This window comes from Oncorhynchus mykiss, chromosome 18, assembly GCF_013265735.2.
Source record: "Oncorhynchus mykiss isolate Arlee chromosome 18, USDA_OmykA_1.1, whole genome shotgun sequence".
NCBI classification, from domain to species: Eukaryota; Metazoa; Chordata; class Actinopteri; order Salmoniformes; family Salmonidae; genus Oncorhynchus; species Oncorhynchus mykiss.
The window spans coordinates 66,077,683-66,091,978 of record NC_048582.1 but is presented as its reverse complement, the minus strand read 5'-3'; the positions used below and the strand labels follow the sequence as shown (position 1 = coordinate 66,091,978).

The following is a 14,296-nucleotide window of genomic DNA, read 5'->3' as shown; positions in this document are numbered from 1 at the left end:
AATCCTCCAACCGCCACTAATTTCAGCATATTTATCCTAACATGCATATATAACTTGTTTTCTGCCTGGCCTGGCTTAACAGGTGTCTTGGGGGGCTTTTAGTGTGTGTGTGTGTGTGTGTGGGGGGGCAAGGAAGGAAGGAAGGAAGGAGGTGTGTGTTTGTGTGTGCGTGCGTGGGTTCTATCAGGTCCTGGGGTTCCTGGCTGAACCGTGGTCCTGGCTGAACCGTGGTCCTGGCTGGCCCGTGGTCCTGGCTGAACCGTGGTCCTGGCTGGCCCGTGGTCCTGGCTCCCTCACACACACCCAGGCCCTATGGTGAGCTGTGCCCATTGGGTCTGTCTAAGGCAGCGATATTCAACTCTGAGCCTGGAGGTCTGGAGGACTGCTGGTTTTTCTGTTCTACCTGATAATGAACTGCACCACCTGGTGTCCCAGGTCTAAATCAGTCCTATATTAGAGAGGAAGAATGTAAATCAGCAGTGGAACTGACTTCCAGGTCCAGATTTGTGTTATTATTTGTTTTGTTTAACCTTTATTTCTCCTTTATTTAACGAGACAAGTCAGTTAAGAACTAATTATAATATACAAGGACGGCCTACACCGGCCAAACCCGGACACCGGCCAAACCCGGACACCGGCCAAACCCAGACGACGCTGGGCCAGTTGTGCACCGCCCTATGGGACTCCCACTCATGGCTAGTTGTGATACAGCCCGGAATCAAACCAGGGTGTCTGTAATGACGCCTCGAGCACTGAAATGCAGTGCCTTAGACTGCTGCGCCACTCGGGAAGCCCCAGACCCAATGGGGAGCTGCTTCAGGTTATGCCCTTTGGCTCTATGATGGGCTTTAGTCTGTGTGGGGCTGCCAGTCTCCTTATGTAAGATACATTCACAAAACCTGTGTGTTTTTTGTTACCAGGGCAGGGCGGGACAGGTGGAAAAAAGCAGTTTATGTATCTCCTCTCCTCAGGTGATTCAACTCACTGATTTGCAGCAGCAGGACCAGTAGCTGTTTGTGGCGCCGGCCGGCTGCAGAATGACCACTGCATGGTTCTAATACACGTGAAACATTCACTGCTACTGGGCAGCTACATCATCCACTGTCCTCCAGACATGGGTGTATCCTAAATGGTACCCTATTCTCTATATAGTGCACTACTTTAGACCAGAGCCCTATTCCCTTTATAGTGCACTACTTTAGACCAGAGCCCTATTCCCTATATAGTGCACTACTTTAGACCAGAGCCCTATATAGTGCACTACCTTAGACCAGAGCCCTATATAGTGCACTACTTTAGACCAGAGCCCATGCATTCTCTTTGATCATATCTGATCTAAACCAATATTCACAAGCAACAGATTTAATTCCAATGGAGATAACCTTCATTGTTTCAAATGTAATTTTTCATTGGACGGTAATATAGGTTTTCACTGCAAGCCGTTAAACCTATAGGAAATACCATTGAGTACAGAACTCTGCTCAAGGGTCTTCCTATTGTCTCTTATTAAACCTATAGGAAATACCAGTCAGTGAGTACAGAACTCTGCTCAAGGGGCTTCCTATTGTCTCTTATTAAACCTATAGGAAATACCAGTCAGTGAGTAACTCTACACAGGGGGCTTCCTATTGTCTCTTATTAAACCTATAGGAAATACAGATAAGTGAGTAACTCTACACAGGGGGCTTCCTATTGTCTCTTATTAAACCTATAGGAAATACAGATAAGTGAGTAACTCTACACAGGGGGCTTCCTTTTGTCTCTTATTAAACCTATAGGAAATACAGATAAGTGAGTAACTCTACACAGGGGGCTTCCTTTTGTCTCTTATTAAACCTATAGGAAATACCAGTCAGTGAGTAACTCTACACAGGGGGCTTCCTTTTGTCTCTTATTAAACCTATAGGAAATACCAGTCAGTGAGTAACTCTACACAGGGGGCTTCCTATTGTCTCTTATTAAACCTATAGGAAATACCAGTCAGTGAGTAACTCTACACAGGGGGCTTCCTATTGTCTCTTATTAAACCTATAGGAAATACAGATAAGTGAGTAACTCTACACAGGGGGCTTCCTATTGTCTCTTATTAAACCTATAGGAAATACCAGTCAGTGAGTAACTCTACACAGGGGGCTTCTTATTGTCTCTTATTAAACCTATAGGAAATACCAGTCAGTGAGTAACTCTACACAGGGGGCTTCCTATTGTCTCTTATTAAACCTATAGGAAATACAGATAAGTGAGTAACTCTACACAGGGGGCTTCCTTTTGTCTCTTATTAAACCTATAGGAAATACAGATAAGTGAGTAACTCTACACAGGGGGCTTCCTATTGTCTCTTATTAAACCTATTGGAAATACCAGTCAGTGAGTAACTCTACACAGGGGGCTTCCTATTGTCTCTTATTAAACCTATAGGAAATACCAGTCAGTGAGTAACTCTACACAGGGGGCTTCCTATTGTCTCTTATTAAACCTATAGGAAATACCAGTCAGTGAGTAACTCTACACAGGGGGCTTCCTATTGTCTCTTATTAAACCTATAGGAAATACAGATAAGTGAGTAACTCTACACAGGGGGCTTCCTATTGTCTCTTATTAAACCTATAGGAAATACCAGTCAGTGAGTAACTCTCCACAGGGGGCTTCCTATTGTCTCTTATTAAACCTATAGGAAATACAGATAAGTGAGTAACTCTACACAGGGGGCTTCCTATTGTCTCTTATTAAACCTATAGGAAATACCAGTCAGTGAGTAACTCTACACAGGGGGCTTCCTATTGTCTCTTATTAAACCTATAGGAAATACAGATAAGTGAGTAACTCTACACAGGGGGCTTCCTTTTGTCTCTTATTAAACCTATAGGAAATACCAGTCAGTGAGTAACTCTACACAGGGGGCTTCCTTTTCTCTCTTATTAAACCTATAGGAAATACCAGTCAGTGAGTAACTCTACACAGGGGGCTTCCTATTGTCTCTTATTAAACCTATAGGAAATACCAGTCAGTGAGTAACTCTACACAGGGGGCTTCCTTTTGTCTCTTATTAAACCTATAGGAAATACCAGTCAGTGAGTAACTCTACACAGGGGGCTTCTTATTGTCTCTTATTAAACCTATAGGAAATACCAGTCAGTGAGTAACTCTACACAGGGGGCTTCCTATTGTCTCTTATTAAACCTATAGGAAATACCAGTCAGTGAGTAACTCTACACAGGGGGCTTCCTATTGTCTCTTATTAAACCTATAGGAAATACAGATAAGTGAGTAACTCTACACAGGGGGTATCTTATTGTCTCTTATTAAACCTATAGGACATACAGATAAGTGAGTAACTCTACACAGGGGGCTTCCTATTGTCTCTTATTAAACCTATAGGACATACAGATAAGTGAGTAACTCTACACAGGGGGCTTCCTTTTGTCTCTTATTAAACCTATAGGAAATACAGATAAGTGAGTAACTCTACACAGGGGATATCTTATTGTCTCTTATTAAACCTATAGGAAATACAGATCAGTGAGTAACTCTACACAGGGGGCTTCCTATTGTCTCTTATTAAACCTATAGGACATACCAGTCAGTGAGTAACTCTACACAGGGGGCTTCCTATTGTCTCTTATTAAACCTATAGGAAATACAGATCAGTGAGTAACTCTACACAGGGGGCTTCCTTTTGTCTCTTATTAAACCTATAGGAAATACCAGTCAGTGAGTAACTCTACACAGGGGGCTTCCTATTGTCTCTTATTAAACCTATAGGACATACAGATAAGTGAGTAACTCTACACAGGGGGCTTCCTTTTGTCTCTTATTAAACCTATAGGAAATACCAGTCAGTGAGTAACTCTACACAGGGGGCTTCCTATTGTCTCTTATTAAACCTATAGGAAATACCAGTCAGTGAGTAACTCTACACAGGGGGCTTCCTATTGTCTCTTATTAAACCTATAGGAAATACCAGTCAGTGAGTAACTCTACACAGGGGGCTTCCTTTTGTCTCTTATTAAACCTATAGGAAATACCAGTCAGTGAGTAACTCTACACAGGGGGCTTCCTATTGTCTCTTATTAAACCTATAGGACATACAGATAAGTGAGTAACTCTACACAGGGGGCTTCCTTTTGTCTCTTATTAAACCTATAGGAAATACCAGTCAGTGAGTAACTCTACACAGGGGGCTTCCTATTGTCTCTTATTAAACCTATAGGAAATACCAGTCAGTGAGTAACTCTACACAGGGGGCTTCCTTTTGTCTCTTATTAAACCTATAGGAAATACCAGTCAGTGAGTAACTCTACACAGGGGGCTTCCTATTGTCTCTTATTAAACCTATAGGAAATACCAGTCAGTGAGTAACTCTACACAGGGGGCTTCCTATTGTCTCTTATTAAACCTATAGGAAATACAGATAAGTGAGTAACTCTACACAGGGGGCTTCCTATTGTCTCTTATTAAACCTATAGGAAATACAGATAAGTGAGTAACTCTACACAGGGGGCTTCCTATTGTCTCTTATTAAACCTATAGGAAATACCAGTCAGTGAGTAACTCTACACAGGGGGCTTCCTATTGTCTCTTATTAAACCTATAGGACATACCAGTCAGTGAGTAACTCTACACAGGGGGCTTCCTATTGTCTCTTATTAAACCTATAGGAAATACCAGTCAGTGAGTAACTCTACACAGGGGGCTTCCTTTTGTCTCTTATTAAACCTATAGGAAATACCAGTCAGTGAGTAACTCTACACAGGGGGCTTCCTATTGTCTTTTAGGTCTGTCGTTGTATTGCTTTTGTAATGTTTCCCTCTAGTCCACAGCACAATACATGTTTCCTTTATGGCCGTGAAGTAAGATGAGTTCATGTAGAGTTCAAGCACCATCCGTCTCTACTTTATTCCCCACAGTGACTCCTCTCATCCTGGCTCTATTGGCCTGATGTGAGACTATCGTACAATGGGTCCATCCCACATGGTACCCTGTTCACTATATAATACACTACTATATAATACACTACTATATAGTACACTACTATATAATACACTACTATATAATGCACTACTATATAATACACTACTATATAGTACAGTACTGTATAATACACTACTGTATAATACACTACTATTTAATACTATACTATATAATACACTACTATATAATACACTACTGTATAATACACTACTATTTAATACTATACTATATAATACACTACTATATAATGCACTAGTATATAATACACTACTATATAATACACTACTATATAATACTCTACTATATAATACACTACTATATAATGCACTACTATATAATACTCTACTATATAATACACTACTATATAATGCACTACTATATAATACACTACTATATAATACACTACTATATAATACACTACTATATAATGCACTACTATATAATACACTACTATATAATACACTACTATATAATGCACTACTATATAATACACTACTATATAATGCACTACTATATAATGCACTACTATATAATACACTACTATATAATACACTACTATATAATACACTACTATATAATACACTACTATATAATACACTACTATATAATACACTACTATATAATACACTACTATATAATGCACTACTATATAATACTCTACTATATAATACACTACTATATAATGCACTACTATATAATACTCTACTATATAATACACTACTATATAATGCACTACTATATAATACTCTACTATATAATACACTACTATATAATGCACTACTATATAATACACTACTATATAATACACTACTATATAATACACTACTATATAATGCACTACTATATAATACACTACTATATAATACACTACTATATAATACACTACTATATAATACACTACTATATAATGCACTACTATATAATACTATACTATATAATACACTACTATATAATACACTACTATATAATACACTAGTATATAATACTCTACTATACAGTACACTACAATATAATACACTACTATATAATGCACTACTATATAATACACTACTATATAATGCACTACTATATAATGCACTACTATATAATACACTACTATATAATACACTACTATATAATACTCTACTATATAATACACTACTATATAATACTATACTATATAATACACTACTATATAATGCACTACTATATAGTACACTACTATATAATACTATACTATATAATACACTACTATATAATGCACTACTATATAATACACTACTATATAATACTATACTATATAATACACTACTATATAATACACTACTATATAATGCACTACTATATAATACTCTACTATATAATACACTACTATATAATGCACTACTATATAATACACTACTATATAATACACTACTATATAATACACTACTATATAATGCACTACTATATAATACACTACTATATAATACACTACTATATAATACACTACTATATAATACACTACTATATAATGCACTACTATATAATACACTACTATATAATACACTACTATATAATGCACTACTATATAATACTATACTATATAATACACTACTATATAATACACTACTATATAATACACTACTATATAATACACTACTATATAATGCACTACTATATAATACACTACTATATAATGCACTACTATATAATACACTACTATATAATACTATACTATATAATACACTGCTATATAATGCACTACTATATAATACACTACTATATAATACACTACTATATAATACACTACTATATAATGCACTACTATATAATACTATACTATATAATACACTACTATATAATGCACTACTATATAGTACACTACTATATAATACTATACTATATAATACACTACTATATAATGCACTACTATATAATACACTACTATATAATACACTACTATATAATACACTACTATATAATACACTACTATATAATACACTACTATATAATACACTACTTAGGACCTGACCCTAGGGGGCTCTGGTCAAAAGTAGTGCACTTAATGGGAAATAGGGGGGAGGCTTTTGGGATGCACACCCAATCTCTCTTTTGACATGAACACCGCTTGGATGTCTCAGACTGCAGTTTACGGCCACCTTCACACTTTAACTCCTTAACAAGCTGCAGCTGGCAGCCTCACTGCAGTTCTGACTGGCTCACCAATCATCTCCTCTGTTCTGACTGACTCACCAATCCTCTTTAGCATATCCTTTGTTCTGACTGACTCACCAATCATCTTTAGCATCTTCTCTGTTCTGACTTACTCAACAATCCTCGCCAGCATCATCTCTGTTCTGCTCCTCCTCCTCCTCCACCACCACCACCTCCTCCTCCTCATCTTACTTCTCCTTCACCACCAAAGCAGCAAATAGATACCATAAATGCAAGGCTCAAAGAAACACTGAGTCAGCCGATGCTTCCCAAACTCATCTGGGATTAAAGGGGGAAAATTGGAACGTGGAGATAAGAGCAACATTCCAACCTCAGGGTGGAGCTCATTCACTCCACGCAACCCAAAGCGGGACGAGCCAATTTAATCTCAGGCTGAGTCCCTCCTAATCTGATTGCCATTAGAGCTAAATCAATCTCAGGTTGAGTTTCTCGTTATGAGTTATGTTCCTTCTCCTTTGCTTTTCTGCACTTATCCAAGTTGGCAACGCCCTAAAAAATGAGCAGTTATCCATTTCCTCTCATGAAGAATCGAGAATGTCCAATGAATCAATTCATCCCTGGTCTTTCCACAGCCATGAGTTAGTGTATAGATACAGTAGAGGCAAACCTAATTTATTAAGCTAGGGAGTGAGTGAGTGAGTGAGTGAGTGAGGGAGGGAGGGAGGGAGGGAGGGAGGGAGGGATGGAGTGAGGGAGGGAGGGATGGAGTGAGGGAGGGAGGGAGGGAGGGATGGCGTGAGGGAGGGAGGGAGGGAGGGAGGGAGGGAGGGAGGGAGGGAGGGAGGGAGGGAGGGAGAGAGAGAGAGAGAGAGAGAGAAAGAGTGAGGTGGGGAGGGAGGGTAGACTCCAAAGGTTCCAGAACTCCAACCACAGCCATTCACAGTGCTATGGCTTACATCATATCGCGTGTCTCTGCACGGGCCTGAAATGAACGGGACCACCTCAGATCTTTGGTGGGGTTCCCCCACAGGAATAGAACATGAATGTCAACCTCCATAATTCACAGATATCTTTTAGAAATAAAAGCTTAGCAGGGCCTCCCCCTCCACCACTTAGACAACGTGGGCTGTGAAAGGGAGGCGTGGAACAACAGTAACAAATATGATCTTTAGAAAAGGAACAGACAGTTTATCAGGAATGTACTATAGTTCATACAAAAGTATAAAGAATCACCGAGCTGACAAAGTAAAAATCTGTCCTTATGCCCCTGAACAAGGCAGTTAACCCACTGTTCCCCTGAACAAGGCAGTTAACGCACTGTTCCCCTGAACAAGGCAGTTAACCCACTGTTCCCCTGAACAAGGCAGTTAACCCACTGTTCCCCTGAACAAGGCAGTTAACCCACTGTTCCCCTGAACAAGGCAGTTAACCCACTGTTCCCCTGAACAAGGCAGTTAACCCACTGTTCCCCTGAACAAGGCAGTTAACCCACTGTTCCCCTGAACAAGGCAGTTAACCCACTGTTCCCCTGAACAAGGCAGTTAACCCACTGTTCCCCTGAACAAGGCAGTTAACCCACTGTTCCCCTGAACAAGGCAGTTAACCCACTGTTCCCCTGAGCAAGGCAGTTAACCCACTGTTCCCCTGAACAAGGCAGTTAACCCACTGTTCCCCTGAACAAGGCAGTTAACCCACTGTTCCCCTGAGCAAGGCAGTTAACCCACTGTTCCCCTGAACAAGGCAGTTAACCCACTGTTCCCCTGAACAAGGCAGTTAACCCACTGTGCCCCTGAACAAGGCAGTTAACCCACTGTTCCCCGGTATACCGTCATTGTAAATAAGAATTAGTTCTTAAACTGACTTGTCCGGTTAAATAAAGGTTAAATGATAATCACTTTAAAAAGGTAATTCATCCCAAGCATATTAGCACAACAGAATGTAAAGCATATATATCTTCATACATAGCATATCCTGTTTGATATATACCACAAGATGATGTGTAACCATGTGTATATCGTAGTGGAGTTGATATTACCAGCATGACAAAGTAACACAGTAACACAAAGTAACACAGGCTTACATATGCTTCAGATTTGACAGTTTGTTTTTGAAGGGCTACATACAGAGCAGTCGGTCAGAAAGCAGGATGACAGAGGAACTGATGAGTCAGCTAAGCCGTTTGTTTTGCGGTCAGGTGACAGTCTGGGTATTCACTGATTTGTGTTTCTCCAAAGTGGCCGGACGAAACACAGCTGACGAAAAACACAAGTTTACTGGAATCGTCTGTCCATCCAAACGGGAATGTGGGGACAGCAGAGGAAGGGATTGGAACGTTTCACAGAACAAGGAAAGCCAACATGTGTTTGGCTCATCCTGGTTCACCTCAACCAAGGGGAAGGACTGGAGGCTGGACATGAACCTGAACATGGTTTACTGGCTTGGCTTCCACTGAGGATAAAGGGCCATTACCGGCTGACTTTTGGGTCTGACTGCTGGACAGGTGTGGATGGGATGAGGAAACAAGTGTGCGTGTGCACTCATGCATGACTACGTGTGCGTGTGTGTGTACGAGAAACACGGAGAAGGTTTTGTTGTCCGGGTTGTGGGATATGTGCCAGTGTGTGTGTGTGATGTGTGTATGTGTGTGATGTGTGTGTGCGTGTGTGTCCGTGTGCGTGTGATGTATGTGTGTGTGTTTTAGGGACGATCTCTGCGTGGAATGTCTGCGGTGCAGACTGGAACCCCTGTCTTTCAGTCATTCCAGAACCCTGTGACACGGCTGGCTGTGTGGAAGGACAGACCGATGTTCTGGAACGGACATTACCTCAACACTCTATTCCCCACTACAGAGGAATCTCTCTTTGAAAAGCGGAACCCCAAAAATACATCCCTTAAAGCTTCACCTTGATTGAAACAGCAGAGAACCTCACTGATACTGAAAAAAAAAAAGTATTATGTTTATTTTATAATATTTTGATATAATTTTTTTCAGCTCTATAGTTAACCTATTGAATAAATTCAATAGATGTGTCACTTACGAACACAAAAGCAGATCATCCATTCTCATAAACCATCAGATAGTGTTAACATTATGGGATGGTGAAGGAAGGGCATTACTTTTAATACACATCGGTGCCCGGGGAACAGTGGGTTAACTGCTCTGCTCGGGGGCAGAACGACATATTTTTACCTCGACAGCTCGGGGATTCGATCCAGCAACCTTTCGGTTACTGGCCCAACTAGTAGTGCACACGTACATGCATATAAATAGCCATATACTGAAAATACAGAAAAATACAGGCCCAGCCTAGGAGTTTAGATGTCATCTATGCAGAAATGTTAAATGGATTAATTTATTCTGAACAGAATTGGACACTTTGTACATGTCTTTCAGATATTTTCCCATGTTTCAGGAGAAAGGTCTACTGTTCTCAGCAGCATGGCATACCGAAGAGCTGGAGTTATTAAGGATTTCATCAAGTTGACTTACGCATGCAAATCAGAGTCCATGGAAATACCTTCAGCTTCCCATTCGTTATTTACGAAAGGTTTCCTTTAGTTTACCATTCTCTATTTACTAAACTTTTCCTTTAGCTTCCCATTCTCTATTTACTAAACTTTTCCTTTAGCTTCCATTCTCTATTTACTAAAGGTTTCCTTTAGCTTCCCATTCTCTATTTACTAAACTTTTCCTTTAGCTTCCATTCTCTATTTACTAAACTTTTCCTTTAGCTTCCATTCTCTATTTACTAAACGTTTCCTTTAGCTTCCATTCTCTATTTACTAAAGTTTAATTTAGCTTCCCATTCTCTATTTACTAAAGGTTTCCTTTAGCTTCCCATTCTCTATTTACTAAACTTTTCCTTTAGCTTCCATTCTCTATTTACTAAACTTTTCCTTTAGCTTCCATTCTCTATTTACTAAACTTTTCCTTTAGCTTCCATTCTCTATTTACTAAAGTTTAATTTAGCTTCCCATTCTCTATTTACTAAAGGTTTCCTTTATCTTCCATTCTCTATTTACTAAACTTTTCCTTTAGCTTCCCATTCTCTATTTACTAAAGGTTTCCTTTAGCTTCCCATTCTCTATTTACTAAACTTTTCCTTTAGCTTCCCATTCTCTATTTACTAAAGGTTTCCTTGGGGTGGGGTGGGCAGTCTATGTTCTTTTTTCTATAATTTGGGATTTCTGTGTTTGGCCTGGTATGGTTCTCAATCAGAGGCAGCTGTCAATCGTTGTCCCTGATTGAGAACCATACTTAGGCAGCCTGGTTTCACCTTCACCTGAGTTGTGGGTGATTATTTTTCCGTTTCAGTGTTTGCACCCTTCGGGACTTTTTCGGGTTTTCATTTTGATTCTCTTGGTCTTTTTTGTAATTTTGTATTCATTTTTCCATTAAATGACATTATGGATACATACCACGCTGCATTTTGGTCCTCCGATCCTTCCTACTACTCCTCCTCAGAGGAGGAGGAAGAACAAACCTGTTACACTCCCAGTATTTTGGATTGTACCACAAGGCCCGAAGAGACAAGGAACATTGGTTCATGTCTAATACCTCTTGTTCTATGATCACCCAAGGAGTGGGATCATTGTTATTAGCCCATTTAAGAGGGTACCTTGCATTAAATGTCAAATAGTATTTCTGAATATCAGGCAGGCCCAGGATACCTCTATTTCTGTCCATTGATCCTTTTAAGCGGCTGACTCGGGGGGGTTTCTCTCTCCAGAGGAACTTCCTTAACAAACCATTCTCCCGAAAATGAGAGAGGGATTTCCCTGAGTAGATATGTTAAACGTGGAAGAATGTTCATATTTATTTTAGATTTTTTTTTACCCTAATGTGAGAGAGGAAGTTCTTTCCATCTTTCGAGGTTGTCCGTTGATCTTTTTTAATTAGAATGGCTATGTTAAAGGGGATGACTTCATGTGTTTGGGGTTTTTAATTAGAATGGCTATGTTAAAGGGGATGACTTCATGTGTTTGGGTTTTTTTAATTAGAATGACCATGTTAAAGGGGATGACTTCATGTGTTTGGTTTTTTTTAATTAGAATGGCTATGTTAAAGGGGATGACTTCATGTGTTTGGGTTTTTTAATTAGAATGTCTATGTTAAAGGGGATGACTTCATGTATTTGGGGTTTTAGCATTACTTCAAGGTATTTAACTCATTCTGGAGACCATTTGAATGGGAGGGAGGCAATGCTATCATTATAAATGTGTATGTTTAAAGGCATTACCTCTGATTTGTCCCAAGTGGCGGCAGGAAGCCTAGTGGTTAGAGCGTTGGACTTATAACTCAAAGGTTGTAAGATCAAATCCCTGAGCTGACAAAGTCTAAATCTGTTGTTCTTCCCCTGAACAGGCAGTTAACCCACTGTTCCTAGGCCGTCATTGAAAATAAGAATTGGTTCTTAACTGACTTTCCTAGTTAAATAAAAAAAAGTAATCTTATAGCCAGACAGCTTACTAAAATGGTTAATTGTTTCTAGTGCATGCTGAGGTAACATCTGGCTATTTGGTGCTGTTAGCAGCATGGCATCTGGCTATTTGGTGCTGTTAGCAGCATGGCATCTGGCTATTTGGTGCTGTTAGCAGCATGGCATCGGGCTATTTGGTGCTGTTAGCAGCATGGCATCTGGCTATTTGGTGCTGTTAGCAGCATGGCATCGGGCTATTTGGTGCTGTTAGCAGCATGGCATCGGGCTATTTGGTGCTGTTAGCAGCATGGCATCGGGCTATTTGGTGCTGTTAGCAGCATGGCATCGGGCTATTTGGTGCTGTTAGCAGAATGGCATCTGGCTATTTGGTGCTGTTAGCAGCATGGCATCTGGCTATTTGGTGCTGTTAGTAGCATGGCATCGGGCTATTGGGTGCTGTTAGCAGCATGGCATCGGGCTATTTGATGCTGTTAGCAGCATGGCATCTGGCTATTTGGTGCTGTTAGCAGCATGGCATCGGGCTATTTGGTGCTGTTAGCAGCATGGCATCGGGCTATTTGGTGCTGTTAGCAGCATGGCATCGGGCTATTTGGTGCTGTTAGCAGCATGGCATCTGCACAGACTTGGTTTGACAGTCTCTTTACCTATTTTAATTCCTTGTATCCTTTTATGATCTCTAAGTTAGCAGGCCAAGGGTTCTAAAGACAGAATGAAGAGCAAAGGGAGGAGACCGCACCCTGGGGTGTGTTCCTCTGTGGATGGTGAAAGCATCTGACACCAGACCATCAGTGCAGGTTTTGGCTGTTGTTGACTTCAGTCAATTAATCAAATTTATTTATAAAGCCCTTCTTACATCAGCTGATATCTCAAAGTGCTGTACAGAAACCCAGCCTAAAACCCCAAACAGCAAGCAATGCAGGTGTAGAAGCACGGTGGCTAGGAAAATCTCCATAGAAAGGCCAGAACCCAGGAAGAAACCTAGAGAGGAACCAGGCTATGAGGGGTGGCCAGTCCTCTTCTGTTTGTGCCGGGTGGAGATTATAACAGAACATGGCCAAGATGTTCAAATGTTCATAGATGACCAGCAGGGTCAAATAATAATAATCACAGTGGTTGTAGAGGGTGCAACAGGTCAGAACCTCAGGAGTAAATGTCAGTTGGTTTTTCATCATTCAGAGCATCTCTACCTCTCCTGCTGTCTCTAGAGAGTTGAAAACAGCAGGTCTGGGACAGGTAGCACGTCCGGTGAACAGGTCAGGGTTCCATAGCCGCAGGCAGAACAGTTGAAACTGGAGCAGCAGCACGACCAGGTGGACTGGGGACAACAAGGAGTCATCAGGCCAGGTAGTCCTGAGGCATGGTCCTAGGGCTCAGGTCCTCCAAGAGAGAGAGAGAAAGAAAGAAAGAAAGAAAGAAAGAAAGAGAGAGAGAGAGAGAGAGAGAGAAAAAAGAAAGAAAGAAAGAGAGAGAAAAAGAGAGAGAATTAGAGAGCATACTTAAATTCACACAGGACACTGAATAAGACAGTAGAAATTCTCCAGATATAACAGACTGACCCTAGCCCCCAACACATAAACTATTGCAGCATAAATATTGGAGGCTGAGACAGGAGGGGTCGGGAGACACTGTGGCCCCGTCCGACGATAACCCTGGACAGGGCCAAACAGGCAGGGTATAACCCCACCCAATTTGTCGAAGCACAGCCCCCAAACCACTAGAGGGATATCTTCAACCACCAACTTACCATC

The 14,296-nt window shown here is 40.5% G+C and overlaps 1 long non-coding RNA gene across 1 annotated transcript in view; it reads left to right on the top strand.

Annotated features, from left to right (window-relative positions):
* LOC118941206 overlaps positions 1–11,525 on the top strand; it is a 14,096-nt gene extending 2,571 nt beyond the window's left edge. Inside the window, exons 1-2 of the long non-coding RNA XR_005037534.1 lie at positions 1–315; positions 9,342–11,525. The exon at positions 1–315 is cut by the window's left edge and continues 2,571 nt beyond it. This is a non-coding gene — a long non-coding RNA (uncharacterized LOC118941206). The remainder of the gene's footprint in view (positions 316–9,341) is intronic.
* The last annotated feature ends 2,771 nt before the right edge of the window (positions 11,526–14,296 follow it).